General features: G+C 42.4%; 1 long non-coding RNA gene across 2 annotated transcripts in view; it reads left to right on the top strand.

The window, feature by feature from the left end:
* The window catches only part of LOC134157175 (uncharacterized), a 62472-nt gene that overhangs the window by 28744 nt on the left and 13034 nt on the right, over positions 1 to 20694 (top strand). The window contains exons 3-4 of one of the 2 annotated variants that reach the window (XR_009962222.1): positions 5316 to 5404; positions 11399 to 11520. This is a non-coding gene — a long non-coding RNA (uncharacterized LOC134157175). Of the gene's footprint in view, positions 1 to 5315; positions 5405 to 11398; positions 11521 to 20694 lie in introns of those variants that run through there. The other variant, XR_009962221.1, reaches the window with a different exon arrangement.

Here is a 20694-nt window from a genome sequence, read left to right as displayed (position 1 = left end):
TCAGCTTTGGGGAAAAAAAAAAAACCAAAACATTTTACCAGCCTCAAAATATTTAAAAATCCAGTCAGAAATATTCTGATGCTGTTTTTAATTGCTTTTTTCCTACTGAGAGATGAAAAACCCTGATGAATTTGGGCTCCTGGTTTTGTGCTGCGTTGCCAATGCTTTGCTGGGGCTGCATTTCAAGCAGGCTAGACAAAAGCACAAGCAGCGTGACAGCCCCAGACTGTCCAGTTGTTCTCAATAGAGCCTGATCCAGTTGTTCTCAATAGAGAAATCCATCCGCAGACTGCAGTGTGTTTTGGATGAAGGCAGTTTGCTTTCATTTGAACTGATTCCAGAGCACGTGTGGGGAGTTAACTGAGACTGGAGGATGACACATTACCTAATCCGGTTACCATGTTGGTCTCTGGGGAGAGATGGCTCTTAATGTGGAAATGATCTGCAGATTTGAGTTTGTCTCAATGTGGGTAACATATCTGTCTGTGTCTGAGGTGAAAAAGCAGCTTGAACTGGGAGTGCACACAGCTGGCATATCACTGGGCCTCTGTGTTTCAGTGTCTGAAACTGAACTTTCGAACTCTCAAGCAGAAGCCTGCTACTTGCTAGCTGTGATTGAGATGGACTGGCTGTCAGTGTTGGTAATGTGTGGACTAAAAGGTAGTGACACATCCTAAATCCTCGCATTAATGTCCCAAACTCTCTGATTAATAATCAGTGTGGTGCTTCTGCATTACTCTTGAGATCGGGAAAGTCAGGGGCTTAGGGTGCTGGAAAGATAAGGAAGTCAAAAAGGTGGCTTCCCAAAAAGAAGTGGTCTTGAAAAGAAGAGGACCTGGAAAGAAGGTGGTGAAGATCCTGGCTGGAGAGAGCTGTGTCAGAGAGCTGGATGACCACACATGCCTGGGGATATGCAGGGACCTTGGCCAATTGTGGGTGAGGCTGGTGACTGCAAAGAACGTTCTGACTTACCTTCTCAGGGTAGCATTGGTCTTCCTCTGGGGAGGTGCAGGCAAGACTTAGTGAATGTGTAAAGCTTGGAGGAGAGAAAATGAATGCACATGAGAGAACCAGGCAGGGTAAAAGCTCTCTCTTTGGTTCTTAAATACATTTCAGTACTCAGTTCTACCCCTTGCTTTAGGTTTTTTCACTTTGTTTTGCCTGTGACAGCCTGGTGCACTATATCCGCATGGGAAAGAAGTGGTCCTCTCTCATGGAGTGAGAAGGAAGGACAGGCGCTGTTCAGGCTTGGCATCTTTTCTTGGCATTGTGAAGTTCTGAAGAAACCCATAATGCAGTTTATTTTAATGTCTGGGCAATGTTATTGACAGTAGAAAGGGGAACAGCTTCTGTTTGTCACCCCACTGTAGCTGTGTCTTGATGGGAGGCTCACTAACTTGGTAGTTTACTTGCTGTTAGGACTGTTAATAGGTGTTAACTGACACAGCATTCCTTGTAATGTAGAGCTTTCTTCTCAGGGTGAGACAAGACACAAGCCCATCAGAATTTTGGAGAGCCGTTCAGTATTGCTGATCTGTGAGGAATTTAAAGTGGGAAGCTGGCGAGGAGGAAAAGCAAGGGGATGTATTGAGGTAGCTTCTTAAGACTCTTTCAGTTCTTAGGGTAGGACTCCAATTTGCAAAACGTTGAGGAGCTTTGGAAATGGTAGGTTGTATGGGGGGGAAAAAAAGCCCAACTCTTCCTGTTCATATGCAGCTTTCACAGCAACCTGGAATTCTTTTAAATCAATCCATGACAAGTGCAAAACACGACCCACTTTGCTGAGTGGAAATACACTTGTGTACTATTTGTACTATATGTATCTAAGCGTGCCAGCAAGGCTGAAGCCAGAGCCCAGCTTAGCTGTATTGAAACTGATCACAAGATCCTTAAGTTACTGTACACAAGATCAGTGGGACCACTGGAAAGCAGGGAATAATGCTGGCACTTCACTACTCCCTTCATCCAAGTTTGACCTCATGCTACCAGTGTTTCTCAGAGGTGGCAGGTTTTGCTGGAATCCCCTTTTCCGAGCAATTCCTCGTCCATAGCTGTGTATTTTGGACAGTAACACACAAGGGGAAGTATTAAGGGCTGGTATTTAATGTTGGAATAAAGTTATCAAGAGAGCTGCTAATTAGAGTTTAGATGCAGATGAAAACCCCTCATGGATCCTTTGCACGGTTGAATACCGAAGCATAACTTACTGCTGGCAGCCGTCCCTCCGAGGTTTTGGCCTTTGTTGAAGGTTTCAGTGAAATAGGTTGTTGTTGCAGAAGATTAATATTGCTTAAAAATGACTTGCAGCTCATTCATCTGCAGATTTCAAAATCTTTACAGAAGTGGATGCACCACATGTTTTCCCCCATTCCCTCCCTGCTAAAAATGGAAGTGGAGAGATGGAAAAGTTCACTGGATTGCCCACATTTCTGCAGTCAGCCAGTGGCAAAGCCAGCAAGGTAATCCGAGAATCTTGGATTTTGGTGGGTCATTTGCTTCATATATAATTTAGGAAACTGAAGCCTTTTTATAGGTTAGTTTTCAACATCTCTCTCCCATGGGACTGTCTTCAAACACCTTTCTTAGATCTCCTGTCTTTAATTACTGCTTATCTCAGAGTCATTTTAGGATCTGCATCTGGCTCAGTTATGTCTGTGCTTGAATCTGCTGTAATTCTATCATTGATACAGCTACCTCTGTGCCTCATGTCTTGTCTGGGATAAATAGGGATACCCCCTGTCTTCTGCCCACATGGCTGCCATGCACAGCATAAGGTGACCTGAGCAAATATTCCCAATGGTGTCCTAACCTGCCTGCTCTAACCTGCTCTGCTTGCAGCTTTGCCTCCACATTTGCTGTCCATGCAGCAGGTGGGTTTGCTTTCAAGCCCAAAGTCGTGACAGCGTTCAAAAGATATTGTGGGCATATATTTTTCTTTCTTTGCTGTTAACCCGATCTTTGACTTTCTACACAAAAGAAATAAAGGAGCATTAATCTAGCTGCTTTTCAAGGGAATATTCGATTTGATGCCTCTCTACAGGCTGATAGAGAACAGGGATAATAGAGAAACAGATTTCTCTGAAGTGGGCAAGCACTGGGATGAAGAACGTGACACAAAAAGAAACATCAATGTAGCTGGAGTTTATTGTGAGAACTCATCAATGATTAGTTTATTTTTGCTCTTATTTATTGCTTTCATGAACAACCTTGGCATAAAAAATAGACTGTGTTAATGAAACTTCCTGATGGCACTCCACTGGGAGACAAGTCAGAACTCCAGCCTATCTTAGTGGTGTAATGAAAAACTCAGCTGTCTTTTCTGAACATCTATTCGTAGCTGTTTTTTTTATTTACTGTCAGTGGTAAAACCCCTCATATTCCATGTGCACGTTCCCTTTTTTCTCTCATTGGAGATATTAAAGGTTTGGTTTGGCCTAACTACTTGAAAAACTTAGCATTTTTTAAGGTGTCTGTCAAGTTGGTATTCATTCATTTCCACTGCCAAAAGCCCTATGAATAATGTAACTTGAAGCAAAAGCTCCAAATGAGGGTTACAGATAATTATTCATGCTCAAGACTTTGGCTATGAATCATTTCTACTGTGCAGCCTGTGTAGCACCTCCACTTTCACATTCCTTTGTTTCTGATGTAAATAATTGGCAGCAATGTGAAATGTGAGAGGGAGCATGTTTGCCTTGAACACAGGTATAACCACGACTAAAAGGAACGAAACCCTTTAAACCCAGACTTATAGGGACATCTAAATGGCAATTAGAATCCTTGAAAAATTCATTCAGATCCAGTGGAATGTCGCTGGCAGTCATTCAGGAGAGTAATTGCCCTGTGCACATGAAACATTTACATGTGGTAATTTAGTAATGAATATGAGCTGTCAGAAGGCATTTTATGGGTAATCAGCCATTCCTGCAGGCATAGCAGTGACTGAAACATTGAAAAATAACTTTGTGGAGGCAAGATTATCTGAAATAAGTGTTTTCTCTGGAAGCAAACAAAGAGCCCTATGATTTTTAGGAAGGCAGTATACTGTAAGTCGACAAGGGCAGCCACTGAGAGCAAATAAAGAATCAATTGTGTTCTTATTATTGATTTAGATTAGTCATTTTAAGTAGTGGGTTTTTTTTTGAGGAGTACTTCTAGATTCCTAGCTACTTTGTGTGCAGATGTATTATCCAGCTGCCAGGAAGGGGAAAAGCAGGATTTCTCCATTCCAGCTTGCAAATCACATCATTAGTTTTGAAAGGAGAAGCTCAGTTCTCCTTTCACTTTACTTGGAGCAAGCTGCTGACTGTACTAGAATAAGGGAGGGTAAAGGTGGCAACGTGCTGTTGTAGGGCACCTTAGGGACAGGCAAACTTGTGCCATTTAGGAAGTTTAGTTGGAGCCACTGGTGCGTAAGGAAGGTCAATCCAAACCATTGCTTTTGGATGTGGTGTAGTTCACTCCCACTTTGTATGGGTGTTCATGACTTGAAAGTGGGCGAGAGAACTTCTGAATCTCTTTTACCCATCTAAATCACCCTGGGGAGAAGATCTCATGATGTTTGTCTCAGTTGCGTTATTGCTGTTGCTTTTGCTCTTGTCCAAGTATCTCTGAGGGATTTAAAGGCTATTTGGGAAGAAAACCTTGCCTAATGTCAGCTCCAGTTGTCGCTGCTCCATTCAAATACCTTTTTGCTAGAACTGATTTGCCAACTGATCTTTTCATAAAGAGTATTTTGGGTTTTTCATCCTCTCCAGTGTTAGAATACTGTAAGACACTCCTGTATTCTAATTTACAGAGGGATTGTTTAAAATTGCTGATTTTGGATGCTATTTCAAGCATTAAAATAAATAGCATTAGGTGTCAACTTTACTTATTGCTGTTTATGCAGCTAGTATTCCTTTCCCTGTATTTTGTTGTTTTCTGGGTTTATTGAATGCTGAAAGGGGCAGCTCAACTCCTATTTCTGGTTTGCTTTATTGTGTAGTGGAAGTAAGTTTTCAGAAACCAAAGGTTTGTTTTTTGCAGAACTGAAATTAAAACCTATTTCTGTTGATCTGTGGGATGTTTTTAAACCTATTTGTGGCCCCTCTGATTGCTACAAAGCTTAAATATGGGCTTAGATCAACACAACAGGTTCCCTTCAGTGCTGTGGGAATGAATGTAAAATCTATTGAAAAAATTCTACCCTAAAAATTCATTAGACATAATTAGCAAAATATAGCTCCCCTGAGAAATGAGGAGATGAAATACATCAGCTGGCAAGAAGTAACTCCGGTGTTAAAGCTTTTCAATATTGTCTCCTTTTCCCATAGATCACTTAGAAGATAGATCTCACTTGGAAGGAGCCATGCTACGGAGTCTGTGTTCTTATTCTGCACTCTGGCCCTGCTCCTTCATCCTGGTGTCTCCACCCCAGGCAAGCCAAATGGAAGATACTGCTGAGAGAAAAGCACCTTGAAGATAATCCCCTTTCTTCCCGCAGCGAGTTACCCAAATATTATTGCTGTGGTGTTTGGCTGTTTCAAGGTTTGCAGGGCTATAAAGCATGTGATCATCCCAGGGGTAGGGGAGGAGCTGAAGGACATCTTTTCTTTTTGATGGAGCACTGAGGAGAAAGAACTGAGTAACAGAAAGACTATTTATAGAGGCTGCTTGCCAAATCAAAGCCCAAGCTTTAATTACATCTGCACACACTGTAGCCATGTTTAATAAAGCCCTAAATGCAGCGTCATCTGCCAGTTTGACTTGCTAGCATTTTTATCTTCCTTTCTGCAAAACCTGTCAATGTGATCAGCTATTGAATAGAAGTGTGGATTGTGAGGCTGAAAATCAGTTGGTGACCTGAGCTCATTTAACATGACCTTTTAAAAGTTGCAGTTTTGTCTGCTTGTGAAGCATTCACTGATGGTTGCAGATTGTTTTGTGTCTTAACACTGCTATGGTAAGACAGGACCTCAGTAACTGAAGGGACTGGGGAATGGGCAGAAGCTTTTTGAGGGTGTATGGGAATTGAAGGATTGCTCTTGCTGTGTTCTGTTGTGTTTGGGGTTTGATTTCCATAGAGGCTGTCCATTTAGGCAGAATGATCAACACCAGCCCTTTACAAACCCAACTGAACCTTGAAACTTGCCTTGTAACTTCAACAGGGACTCCAAGGCAGTCCAGCTGGGCTTGAATTCCTGTTTCTTTTAGATAGCCTTTATCTAGGTCAGGGTTGAAGTTCTTGCTTAGAGCGCTGCAAGATGCTTGTGCTTTCCTGTCATTGCTGTTGAATTGACAGATTTCCCAGTTTCTAGCCCCCAAATGCTACAAGACAGTGGTGCCCTTTAAGATTTCTGTCAGGTCTAGCAGCAGCCTCTGGTCCTGCTTTGTCCATGTACAGGGAGATTAATAGAGAATGCCTTGCTCCAGACTTAGGCCTTTCATTTTTCACTCTTTTCTGTCAATATTATATTGCCTCAGCAGGTGCCTCTTTGACCTCACATCTTGCCTCCTTCCCCACTATTAATTTTGATCAGGACTGAAATCTAGTGCCAATTATTGATGCATTGCTGCATTGACAGATAACTCCCTGGATGGCAGCACTCACAGCTGGGCTCATGGCACAAAGAGCTGGGTGCAGGAGTTCAGTAAGAAGGATGGTGGGGTTCCACACATTGCTATCCTCTCTTGGACACTGATGGCTAAATGGGGGCCATGGGGACTCAGAGACCCCTGAACTCATAGAACATAGAGCCCTACCCATCAAAGACTCCACTCTGAAGTTAAACTGTCTGTAGGTTTTCTTTGTTTTCAATGTTAGAATCATTGAATCAACTAGGTTGGAAAAGACCTTTAAGGTCATCAAGTCCAAGGATGCACTTTCTGTCCCATGGCTATTCACTGTCCGCTGAAATACTGGCAGGGCATTAGCAAGGGTGCTTCTTTCTTAATGCTCAGCAAAGTCTGTACCCTGATTTTGGGGAGCAAACATGCAAGTTTCAAACTCAGTTAGAAATTAAAACCTTTATTCTGGAATAAGGGCCAAATGACTGCTGTGAGAATTGAAGCTGGTTTATGTTGCTTTCCTCAGAGAAATGTATCTGTTCTGGGTTTTTTTATCCCTCTGTTGGCACATCTGTTTGTTTGTGTGGCATTGGGAACTGGCTATGTTACAAAGCTAAGTCCTCCCTACCAAGCAGCAGCTCTGGCTCAGCTTTGGTGGTTATTTAAAAGCTTAGAAAAGAATCATGAGCTGCTCCACTTGGACACTGGAACACAGAAGGTGATATGCTAATGGAGCTTTCATTAACGTGCCTGACGTCACTACCAGAGAGGAAAGCAAAGAGGCTGAGCAGCTGAGGTACTTTTCCACTGTTGAGCTGGTACTGACGCAGCTCTGTACTAGAGCTGCTGCTTTTCTCTTTCATTTGAGCAGTTCTAATTTTCTGTGTGACTGCATCTGTGCACTGTAGCTTTCAAACATTGCCCTGGTGGATTATGCTCAGAGCTGAGCTTTTTATGAAACAGGGAACAGGGGCTGTGAAATTCCTGTAGTGTTATTACTGCCTGGGATAGATGCAATTAGGTTAGACAGGGAAAATTTCATGATGCAGCTCATCAGTGCTGCTCACATATGAGTACATATCTGTGTATTCAGGAAATCTGTCATCTCTGAGATACATAGACACCATGGATAATAAACAGCTGCATGTCATTTAATGTGCAAGCCAGAGGCACAGCCCCTGTTTTCCAGAGGGTTTCCACTATGGGAGCTCAAGCAGAAATCGTAGCAGAATTGAAACAGAATCTGTTCTTTTTTCCAGTGCCTTTGCAAAATGAGCAGCTTCTATGTGAGTATAGCAAGCAGCTTTAGCAATGCAGTACATGATGGATGGATGTCACATCATGGTGTATGGTACTGCATATAGGCCACAGAGCTGCGTTCGCTTCCTGTTTTCACCTCCAGAGGTGAAATACTTCATCCCTTTGTGCCTCAGCTACCCCATCACTTGTGCAATAGCAATAATACCTTCCTTTATACAGTGTTTTGCTAGAACAAGTCTAAGATGAGCCAAGTCTGCATCTTCAAGAATTAAAAAAATCAAAATGCATTTTGGTCATGATAATGACTAAATGTGGCCTAAAAAGGAACAGATTTGCTTGATAGGAAACAGTTTTACTCAGCACTAAATGAAATAAGTTGATACTGGAATTAATTAAATACAATTGCTATTGCAAGTGGATGGTTGTGACTTGGAGAAATAGCTTTGTCTTGTAATAAATTAACTCCAATGTAATAAAAAAGATAAAGACAGAAGGGAACTCTGAGGTTGAAAAAGCCATAGCAATGCTATTGGGATTGTTTCTTTTCAGATCAGAAATCAAGAGTGCAGAACTATTTATTGCTTTAACTTCAGCAAGAATATAATGACAGCAGGGACCTTGTTAAACTGGGACACATATTTCAGTGACTAGAAACCTATTGTAATCACAATTACAGAGATACAGTCTTGGGCTTTAGTCCATATGTCTGTCTTAAAGAGAGCTATTAATGCCCTGGTTTGCATCCAGTTTGCAGCCAAAGGTACTTAACTAAGCATTTTCTTTTTGCTTCTATCATTAGCTGGGGTGCACAGACAAAGTAGCTGGGGCTGCCTTGTTCCTTAGTTCAATTAACAGACCTCTATTGTTTCTCAGGTATAAAAATCTGAGAACACAGGATGAAAAATTACTCCAGAGCCTGTCAGTGGATGAGCAAACGAAATCCATCATGAATTTAAATGGAGACGTATTATAACCTCCTGCCTTTCATTGCGCCATGGATCTTTTTCCTGTGTAATGTTTATGGGGGTTTTGTTGAGACGCAAGGACAAGGACAAATTCAAGGAGTTGCTGTATTCTTTGTCACGAGCTCCTATTACAGTTCCTTTACTTGCTGGGGAAGAGGTAGGTTAAGGTCTCTGTTGAGGAAACATACACCATGGGGGTGCAATTTGTAACTCCTTCCACTCTTCCAAGCAGAATCAAACCCCTGGGTGGTGAATGGAGAAACTGAGCACAGGGACTCCACTGTGATTATGCACAGTAGTAACAGCAGACAGTTGTCTTGTAGGCAGTGCATGTTTGCTCCATTTCTGCCTAGGAGCTGTTTGTGAATTGCTTGATCACCAGGGTACTTTGAGTCCCAAGAGTGGTGGTTGTAAATATATGCTGGTTTTTAGGAATGCAGTTTCACTTGTGTGGGACCTGTGAAGGTAAACTCTATAGCTGAAATATGTGGAAATAGAGACATACAGGAAGTAATCCCAGCCATCAGTGATGTATTTTACTCTTTATGAATTGAGTTCTTCACAGGAGACACAAAGTTGGTGTTAATGAAGACAGTCTTACTTCATAATCTTTTTTTCTCATGAAAGCAGTGACTCGTCAAGAGGGGCTGGGTGGTTGTGACCCCAAAGCACCTTGTTTGCCCACCAGGTGGAGCCAAGTAAAGCTGTCCAGGCTCTCCAGGCTCTGGTGAGTGCTCCGTGATCTCTTAACGTGGAGCCCTGCAGCACAGTTAGTGCAAGGATTGATTGCCGGCAGCTCCAGATAGGACCCCCACTGCAGCTCCCTGTTCAGGGGCAAGGACCAGCAGCCTGTGCTCTCCCAGGAGGTGCTGCAGGGACACACAGGCTGTAGGGTCAGTGCCTGTGTTCACTCTGCTGTGCTTCAGTCCATCAGCATTCCTGTTCTAGTTTATACTTTTTCTTTCCTGTTATTAGCAGTAAAATTTGCTGAGGGAATAGGCATGGGAGGTCCACTTAGTACAGCAGAGGAGAGGTGCTGTGTCAAGGGTGTTGGTGGCACTGAGCCTTGCAGAAGGGCATTGGGAAGGTACCTTTGACACTACCTTTGAAAAGGTACTTTACAGAGACCTTGGTCTTCCGATGTGTGCTATGTCTCTTCTGAGGTGACAGCAAGCATCACTGTTGATGGGAAATCATGAGAGCTAAAGGCCAGCCGCCCCCAAAGGCAAGCATCCCTTTATCTTTTAAAAGGAACCTGCTACTAGTGCCTTCCACGCAAGGTCAGTAACTGTGTCTGTCCTTGTGTCCTAAAGTGCTCCTGAAGGCTGATACCCAGCTGTGAACACAAGTAAGGAGGATTAAATAACTGTTGGAAAGGAGGGCAAAGGTAGTTACACCAAACACCGAGGTATTTAACTTCTTTAGCTCTTTTTTCTTCTAAAAGTTAATGGCTTTTTGCTTAGCTTTGGTGAAGAATTTCATTTCTGTCATCAGTGGTGTCAGGATTGTTGGTTACATCAGATGGGTGTTACAGGGAGGCTTTGAAAGCCTTTCACTTTTTCAGGGTTAAAATGGAATGGAGAGAAAGTTTAATGTGAAACTATTTCTTGTATTCTGTTTAAAAATACTTTTGTAATTAAACTAATTTTGACAAATCTGCTCCTTAGTGAAGAAAATAATAGAAACGGCTTAAACACTACAGATAAGGAAACATAACAAGGAAGAATGCAGTTTATGTACTCTTTTGTAGGAGATTTCATTGAGTATAATCAGGATTGGAGTAATAGGACTTAAATCGCAATGCTGGAGGGGAATTAAAGTAGGTGAATTAAGTTCTGGCTCCTAAAAACCCTACTTTGTGTAGGGATTTTGTTCTAGAAGTGATTTTTTTTTTCTCTCAAAGCTTGTTGCCTCCAGCAGGAGGACCTGAGCATTTTTCTATGCAATCATAAGTATGGCTTAATTACTCATAGCAGAGATTGAGTGGGATAAATCCCATGGCTCGCTGATGCTGTGAAAGGAAGCAGCCCAGGGGGAGGAGGCAGATTAGGGAGCCCGTGGGGCTGTTCATGGAACTATGGTGTGGTGGGAGTTGGACCAGCAGAAAGCTTCAGGGTGAAGAAGAAAGGTGGTGGTGTATTGTCTAGAGGTGGCTGGCAAATCAGAGTAAAGCTTCTAGCTGAACAACAAGCTGATACCAGGGAAAACTGGTTTGTGTTTCTTTTTGGTTTGTCCCTAAGCTTTGTTTTAACAAAAAATCTACCTGTGTTCAGGCAGGTGCTATAGGTAACCTTGGAGAGAAGGGATAACAGCCCAGGTTAACATAGGGGAATAGCAGGTTGGAGGAGTTAGAGTTGAAAGGGGAATGGCTGACTTGGTTAAGAGCCATCAGGAATTGCTTCTCAGAGCTGCTGAAGGATGGGTGAGCTTTCAGAGAGGCCCAGCATTGGAAATAGCTTTGAAAGTGAAGGCAGTGGGCTGGAGGGAGAAGCAGGGATCTTCAGTTTTTAGCAGAACAGTGGGACAGAAAGTTGAAAACAAACCATCTTGAACGTGATGAGGTGTTACTAAACACCCAAGTGGTGTTAAATTGTGACAACAGTCTTAATTTCCTTCCACATTAGGATAGCAGACCATGTCAATAAGGAAGAGGCGACTTCTATCTTCACTGCAGGAGAGCTTCTGGATACCATTTTGAATGACATTTTCATGAACACGATAAAGACACACAGTGACATGAAGTGAGAGTCGTACAGTGGGGTGAGTCTTGAAGAGTAGCTATATGTGAGTGCCTATCAAATGGGGAGCATGCAAAGTGTGGGATTCCTTGGGAAGGTGTGGTGGGTCTGGTGCATGTCGGTGCTTAGAGCAGTAACTTGTGTGAGGAGCTAGAAAAGCTGCACATTGCATTTCTAGGCCATGCTCAGCTGGAAAAGCTGCAAGCATGTGGATGGAAGGATTAACATTCCAAAGGATCTTGACAATTAGAACAACTCATTTGAATTAAGTGGGATTCAGTTCAAGGACAGGCACAGAGTCCTATGATAAGGTATAAGTTGTTTGTGAGATAGCTGGCAGTCAGTCTCTCAAGGGGCTCTAGTGGAGAGCAGAATGAACACCAGTTGAGGCCATCACAGCGATGCAAGGAAACATAAACACCACCATACCACACAGAACCACTGGAAACAACCTTTGTGCTGTGTTTGGCACTGGTACGGCCACAGCTGGAGCATTTTGTCTCATTCCGGGCCCCACACGGAGACTTGGAGTGGATGGAGATCAGAGATCTGGGGAACACAGGCACTGAGGCAAGGTTGGAAGAATTAATTTGTTTAATCTAGAGGCAAGATAAGTGCGGAGCTGTGAGAATTCATAAAATCAAACGGCTGCCTGGGAGAAGGAGGTGTGCTCCGTGTGTGGTACAGACAAGCACAATGAGTAGAGGGCTTAAACTCCACCAGAGGAAATCTGTATGAGACAGTGGGAAAGGCTTTCTAACAGCAGGACTACATAAACTGCTGACATAGAGGGTTTTAGAAACAGGGAAAACAAATTTCTAAGAGAAAATGAATGGATGCTGTTGCTATTGGAAAGGGACAGAGAATGAGTAAGACTTCATGCTTTTTTTTAAGCTTGTTTTCTATAGGTGTTCAATAAAAGAGGCATAGGTGCCTGTTTGGGCACAACAGGCACAGAAGAGCACCCAGTTCTTGTGGTTAGTTTTGGTCAAAAAAGGTAGTAGTGACCAGGAAAGGGATCCCTGAGCTGGTAGGAGACATTCCTGCAAAGCTTATTGCAGTAAAGTGGTGGTGAGGAAAAGGACTTTCTCCTGGGTGTCCTGTCACTACCTGCCCTTATTAAAAGCCCCCATCCAGGTTTCTTGTAGCCACTTTAGGCACTGGGAGCTGCTCTAAAGTCTCCCTGGAGCCTTCTCTTCTCCAGGCTGAACCAGCCCAGCACTCTCAGCCTGGCTTCAGCCCTCGCAGCATCTCTGTGGCTTCCTCTGGACTCGCTCCAACAGCTCCGTGTCCTTGTTGTGTTGTTGCCCCAGAGCTGGGTGCAGGACTGCAGGGAGGAGTCTCACCAAAGTGGAGTAGAGGGGGAGAATAAATTTGGCAGCTTGTTAGTATTTCTCTGGTCAAGGCCTTTCTTACAGTATTTCAGTCAATTGGCTTCTGGCATGGTAAGTCAATGGACTTGTACCATTGTATGACTAAGATATGAAAAGCATAGAAATGATGGGGAAAGGGTAGCATGGAGATAGGAAAACCCCACCAATTTTATGACTCATCAAACTGTCATTCACAGTTTGCTCGCAATTATGCCTGTATGCACCCACAATTTTCCATGCTATTTTGTATGTCCATAGGACACAAATGGCACAGTGTCAGGAAATACAGAGCTGTCTTTATTATATGCTATGTGCAGGAGCTACTATCTCAAGTGAGTGAGAAGCAGAACTGTCTTTCTGTACATTTTCATGGGTCTTTCTTTGTATTTAAGATGCAGCCTATGCTATCAGAGGGAAATAAAAGAGCTGCTAATTGCATATGTGTTCAAGCGTGGCTTGGAACTGCCAAGTAAACTGGTTGATTTTAAATGAAATGCAGCAAAGGATTTTAAATGTAAATTGGGAGGTGGGAAAAAATGTGGTGAGGTCTATTCCAAAATGGATGCCGTAAATGAGGAAGTGGTTAGAAGCTGGGACTACAGCTCTGGAGAGCTGGGTTTGGGTCCTGGTTCTGCTACACACTGGCTGCGTGGCAGATCACTTCCTAACTTGCTCATGCATTTCACCCTTCATTTTAACTAAATCCCACTCTAAGGATTTTGGTGTGGAGCCCAGTGAGAGCTCTTTTCATCTGAGGCCTCTTGAGTGCAAAGATAGTTTGGAGGATAAATGGTGACAACAGTCAGAGTGTCTGAATTTCATTCAGGAACTTGTCCTACTGAGTGTTTGGGGTTACAAGGAAAGATGATGTGGAAAAGAATTTTCCAGTGAAGGAAATTTGTATTTATCCTATGCCATCCAACTAAGCAGCAAGAAGTTAGTGCTATCTGAAAGAAAGGGGGCAAAAGTGGAGTTGGAGTGATTTACGGTAGTGACTGGAGAGAAAAAGCATTGTCCATCCCTATCTGCTCTCAGCAGCTTCCTGCACTGCAGCTAAAAATGATTTTCTTGATGTGTTATCCTGAAGTTATCACATAAACCCGGTTGGATAAACACTACGAATAGGCACAGTGTTTTCTGCCTTTGAAGCTGGTTGAGGAAGGAAGGACAAGACTAGCTACTTTGATAAGGTACAGCCAAAGCATGAATAACTGAGAGGGAAAGCTAAGAGGATGTGCTTAGCCAAAGCCTTACTGTGAGCTAAGGCAATACAAATACAGTCCAGAAAGACAACAAAGTAGCTTGGGTGAAATCTGCAATCACTTAAATGTTACTGCTTCAAAAAGGTCTGAATGGGAACACCAAATCATTCCAGATCATTCCCATTCCAGAACACTGAGGAAGTTTGGAGGGTGGTATTAAATTTGCATCCAAATTCAGATGCTTAGGGATTTCTGTTTCCTGGCCCTAGCCAAGATTCTGAATGTGAATGTCCAGGAAGTATTCTGTCTTGACTGCATATATAATCTCAATATGCATTCACACAACAGCATGGATGATAAAGGATCATTCTATTCCACCTATGTGGAATGTTTCATAGTTGTGAATGATTCTTGGAAGTCTCATGTGATAACGGTTTTTCTCATTCTCTGTGGAATACAAGTAGATGGGGAGATAAACAGAACTGGTGTGCTGGAAGTCATTCATGTTCTGAATTGGGGACGGTGCAAATGTCTCCTGTTCTGGCACGGAGAAGGATAAAAATACTTCTTTCCTGAATCTTGTGTCTAGAAGATGTTTTTTGAGATCCATACTGCACACTTGGATTGTAGTACACTGACTTTACACAATACTGGCACATGCAGAACCCTTCCTCTGCCCTACCACTGCTTCTCAGGCATATTTTATTTGCAGAGATGTAGTTCTCTGTCACTCCTAATCTAAGATGGCCTGTTCACAGTATCACAGCTCATGCTGGAGTAAGTAATCAGGCCAAGACCAAGCTTGTTCAGCACAAAAGATTAAAGATAATGGAGAAGAGAATGGTGCCTAAAACATCAGTTTTAACTGTAGGAGGTAGGAACATGCTTGTGATCTCTGCTCAGCAGACAGTTTCCTGCTTAGATGTATTGAGTAGTCTAAGAAAGAAGATTTCTAATTACAGGATTGAAAGTAGCTTAATGTCTGTCCATGAATCATCTGTACTCTCAAATAACTCTAATCTTTTTCAGATAAGGAGTTGATACTAGTCTGGAAATTGTATGTCTTTCCTTATAGATTGTAATTTATGTATTACTTTACTTTGGGACTCTAGCTTGAAGTTGTCACACAAGAGTTATCAAGGGGAGGAATTGGATAAATGAGATGATATTATCTAGATATGTGCCTGGTCCTATCCAACATGGGTAGGTAATAATTGATAACTTATATATCTTTTTAGTGTCTTGTGTTTGTTTGGAGTTGGCGTTATGACTTGGTATTACGCAATCTAATTTCTACATAAAGTTAATGAAGTTATTTAAATGAGAGCCTAGAGGATTAGCTAATACAGAAGGACTTAAGAACAAAGCTCATGATAAAGTGTGTAACTCAGCCTCTGACATGGAAATGGTGACCCTGTTGATCCTACATTCATGAAGAATTATAGTAGCTTACTCTTGGATGAATAACTGAATTTTTAAATTGCGGCTACAGTGGTTCTTTAGAGTGCTGGGGACACAATGGATGGCTGTTTCACAGAGAGATTAGTGAAGGCACTAATCCAAGCTGTAACTAAAATGTCCAGACCCTACTGAGGCTTTGTAGTGAATCTGTGGCTGTGAGGTTTCTTACCTCCTCAATGTCTATTATTCTGGGACCAAGTAATAAAGGATGCTGGGATGATAGCAATCTTTTTTCTGGCCCCGTAGGCCAGCTTGCTGTAGTCCTCTGAACATACAGGAATTTACAGCGTATCCATACCTGTGTCTTCGAGGTTGATTAGTGAGGTTTGGATAGATTTATCATTAGAAATAGAGCAATGTAAATTCCACCCTGTTGATATGTGGTTACATTTATTTGACTGATTCTGTAATTACATGGATTTATGGACAAATGACTTTAAGAAGTGACAAGGAGATGGCTAGTTAAAGCTGAATTATATCACAAGCTTAGTGGTATGTTACGAGCTCCTCTGTGAAACCAAGCCACAGGTTAAGATGTGAAAAGCGGCCTTGACAGCAATTGGGTTCTTCTAGCACTTGTAACTGCTGAAGGGTTTGCCCTTGAAAAACCTGCCTTTGTTCAGGCATCTAGCTCAGAATTGGAGAGTCTACACTTGGCACACATTTGTGACAGGAAACAGTCAAAACTAAAGAGAATTAAGAAAGGTTAATTTTAAAGAGAAAGTGTGGAGCTTGAGGTTAAAGGAGGCTCACAAAAATAGGTAAAAGAGGGGCAGAAACTGTCAAGGAAGCCAAGAATGACCAGTGCTTTTAAGAGGCACTAGATTTTATGTCTGGATCTCTTAAAACTGAATGATAGAATCATAGAATCAGCCAGGTTGGAAAAGACCTATAAGATCATCAAGTCCAACCATTACCCCAGGACTGCCAAGACCAACACTAAACCATGTCAATGAAGGCCTGAAATATAATGAAAAGCAATGCATGCAGGTTTTAAATATATTGTCTGAGTTTTTTGGTGCTATGTGTACTATTGATTAAATGGATTCAACTCCAGCCAGGCTTGAAATGATGAGTCCAGTGGAATCCTGTTTTATTATCTGTGGCAAGTTGGTTCAGAGCGTATATCTCTTCCCTGTCCCTGGAGAGCTGTCTGTTGAAGTACACACATTCTTTCTTCCAAGAATGCTCTGAAATATGTGTTGTTTTTTCCAGCATGGGCACCTTTCACAGTGTTGGTTTGATTTCTTGCTGAAATCAGTCTCACTGGTAGATCAGATTGGAGGAAATCATGATGTAGAGAAACGTAGTGATCAAAAACAGATCTGCAGGAAGATGAAAGGCTTGAGGAGCACTGCTGTTTACTGTACTTGATAACCAAACTGCATTTAATTCCCAGATTTAAATAGGATAAGTATGTTACAGCCACACCTGCATCAGAAGATTATTTTCTTTCCAGCATGTGAACTAGAAACACAGTTCTGTAGGGCTGAAAGCTAAAGTACTCTCCTTATCAACAACTTACAATTCACTATTGCATATTTATACTTTGACCCAATTTGCTGTCTTATCTGAACAGCTGAAGGGCTGGTGTCAGGCAAAAGCAGGGTTTAATCTCAAACGATGGCTTACGGTAGGTTTCACTTTTATAAACTGATCACCACACAATCAGTCTGGTCACTGATGTACTCTGGTGGAATAAAAAGGCAACTTGCACTTGGCTGTGGCTGAGTTCAAGCTGGATGTGAGGAGGGAATTCTTTATGGTGAGGGTGGTGAAACACTGGCACAGGTTGCCCACAGAGGTGGTGGATGTGCCATCCCTAGAGACATTCAAGGCCAGGCTGGATGTGGTTCTGAGCAACCTGGTCTAGTGGAAGATGTCCCTGCTCATTCCAGGGAGTTGGACTGGATGAGCTTTCAAGGTCCCTTCCAGCCCAAACCGTTCTATGAGGGAGATGCTGCTATCCATGGTGCTTTTAGTTGTTTGTACAGCTTATATGGTGTGATCAGTTGTACACCTCAGGTCTACCCCCCACTACTACTGAGTGGACAGGTGGCTTGAAAGGAAATTGCAAATACCTGGCATGTATTAGAGTTTGTCCATGGTGAAATCTGTGAAATCATCTCATAATGTGACCTACCACATCACCTTTATTTTTCATCATCAGCTTGAGGCTTCATAGTTCTTTGAGCCACCTAGAGTGTGGGCCAGGATTTAATCCGTGTGTCTTTCTCTCCTGGTTCTCTGAGCTATGTTCTTCTGTTCTAATTAAATACTTCATTTATAACATTGAAAAATAACAGTATCAAAAGAAAATAGGTTCCCTGGAGGTCCTTGCTGCTGCTGCCAAAGCCGTCACTGAGAGAGCAGTGCCAGAATGATGTATGGAGCTAATAGATCAGCATGATGAGGTGGAGCTGGAAAAGCAAGGATTGGGTTTGTAAGGCTATCTGTTTTACTACGTTCTAAATTAATTTCTTTGTGAAGACCTGGCCAGTGTGGTCAGATTTATACAGGGCACTTGGGAGGACAAAATATTTCAAGTGATTGGGTTAGTATGAGAGGTTCTTGTGTGAATTTTTCCACAGCTCTTGAGATGGCTTTAGGATCCTTTTGCTCCATTCTCAGCAGTGGTAAAGGAACTCAGTTTTCTGGCCTGACATCATTGCACATCATTTTAAGCTCATAATAATTTAACTTACGAGAATGGTACATATAAACTCCTAAGTGCTTATGAAAATTTGATGATAATTCTCACTGAAAGGCAACAGGATTTAGAATTTCAAATGGCAAAGTGACTTATGAAAATTGTATGTTACTACTTGACGTATTCAGGAAGAGATGTCTTATTTGTCAACCTGGTTTCACACTTAAGAAGATCAGAAGGGTTTTTTCTCGGAGGACTACTCATACCAGCCCTCATCTGTTGCCAGGTTTCACCCATGAGGATGAAATGTGAACATCCAGTCAAATGTGAGTTTTATAGTCAGTGAAGTTTTATTTTAGTGCAAGTAACAAAGCCCAGTTTGGCCATGTGTTGTCTCAGATCACAGGTGTTGTTTATACCGGTGGGTCTGTCAACCACCAGAAATCTCCCAGGAATCACAGCACTCCTTTATCAGTATTGCTGTAATCAAATGTAAACCATAATGTTCATTGTGGCTTGAAGGACAGCTACAGACCACTTCTCATTCTCACTTCATATCATGCAGGTCCAATCTTAATTGTTTTGGCTGAGATTTTGTGGCTGTTTGTGCAAGAAGAGCTTGCTTTGTGCCTTCATGCACCAGAGGGTGCCAAATGAAACACACAGATTGCAGGAGGAGAGTGCACACACATGGAAAAGGTTTTCTGAGCAAATGTTATGATGCTGATTCTATGGTATGGTGGTACCCCATTGGAAGGAGGCTTCCAATAAGCAAATAGTATAAAATACCCCTCTTTTTTTTTACATTGGGATAAATCAGTAAGGGGCTTTTTAACTTAAGGATGCCCTTTTCATGAGCTTTTCATGAACCCAAATCCTGGAGCCTTAAGAAGGCTCACTGCAGCCAATAACAGCTTTGGAGCATGAACAGGCCTACACAGGAGATAAGATAGTTACTGATTAAGCTGATAAAACAGAGGTCCTGTTACTGTAAAAACTTGTCATGGTTGATTTTTGAAGGTCACTTTCTGTTATGGCAACAGGGAAGCATTCCTTGTGAAAGGGAGGATCATAACTGAACCAATGCAGAGAACACACAGAGGCAAGGAGAAGCTGCACTGGCATTTGATGAAGGTACCAGCAATCCTTTTAGAGAGTATACAAGATGGGCCCTTCTTTCCTATCTTATCTAACTGGTGTATTTCACTTGGGTTTTTTTTCTGTTGAACTTGAGCTGTTGCTCAAGATAAGCCTGAAATAACCAGTTAATCTGAAGCAGTTGAAGTATTTCTAAAGCAAGTGGATATACTGTGTTTCCCGTTCTTGGTGAAATACATGGACAATCTGAAACCACAGTGCTTTGCCCTTTCAAGTTGAGATGGGTTGAATGAGAGAGCTGTCTGTTGAAGTACCAGGGCTTTTGTGGTATCTCTGCTAATCACATTCATGCCCAGAACAGGTTAAAAGCTGAAGGCCTATAGCAAAATGGTTACTATATAGTCTTTTAAAATATCATAAATAACACGTTTTCCTTATACACCTGATCTGACTACTCAGTTAAGGCCAAGTGACCATCTTGCATTTGTTAGGAACAGTTTCCTATGTGAAAGCTGAGAGCTGGTGCATAACCTAAACCCCATGTTAAAGTTCACTGCTAAAAGCATTATTCCACTGACAATTTACAGCATGTGATCGCTTCACAAAGTAGTGAGTCTGTTTGCAGTGTGTTATTTTGTATTACATGCTGCCAGCCATCTGTAAAGTGCACTGCAGCTTCTTATCACCTCCTTATGGTCATTAAAAAGACTGATGGACTGGATTCTGCTTCACAGAAAAGTCCCTTTATGTTACTCAGAGTAGTTTAAAGGGACTCTGAACTGCAAGTAATAAAATCTGTTCCTACCTTATTGTGCATCTGTACTCTTGTGTTGTGTAAAGGAGCCCAGCATAATGAAGATGAGGTCATTTGGAATCTGGTCATGTTCAGCTGCTAGGTGGACAATGGTTCTCTAAAGAACAGTAATAGTAACTCCTTGGTCTTTCCATTACTATGAATGCCAGTCAGTAAGTTAATAACCTCTGTGTGATACTTCTTGCCTGCCTTGCAGATGGGGAACCAGCACACAGAGGGAACAGGCGATTTACCTGCAGTGCAGAGCACAACTTGGGTGCTGTCACCAGAACCAAGTGGGAAGATTTAACGCCACTCAGGACTAAGGTGCGGGGGCAGAAAGCAGGTTTTTTTGGGGGACAGAAAGCAGATGTTTTTTCCTGTTCAGAATTCCCTTCAGAAGGAGGTAAATCCCATCAGAGTGCACGATGGGACCACCTGAGCATAGAGCTTGGGAAGGCCACAGGACAATCCCTTTGCCTGCCCCTTGCTGGGTGCCTGGCACTGCAGCCTCTGATGTCTGTGTGGGTGGTGGGAAATGGGCTCCCAAAGCCTCACCGCCCAGGCAGCAGGGAGTGCAGAGGCTGTCAGGGTAATGCTGGAAC

This window comes from Pezoporus occidentalis, unplaced genomic scaffold (genome assembly GCF_034315485.1).
Source record: "Pezoporus occidentalis ecotype Australia unplaced genomic scaffold, CSIRO_AGI_Poc_V1 ctg93, whole genome shotgun sequence".
Lineage (NCBI taxonomy): Eukaryota > Metazoa > Chordata > Aves > Psittaciformes > Psittacidae > Pezoporus > Pezoporus occidentalis.
This window is presented reverse-complemented; position numbering and strand designations above follow the sequence as displayed.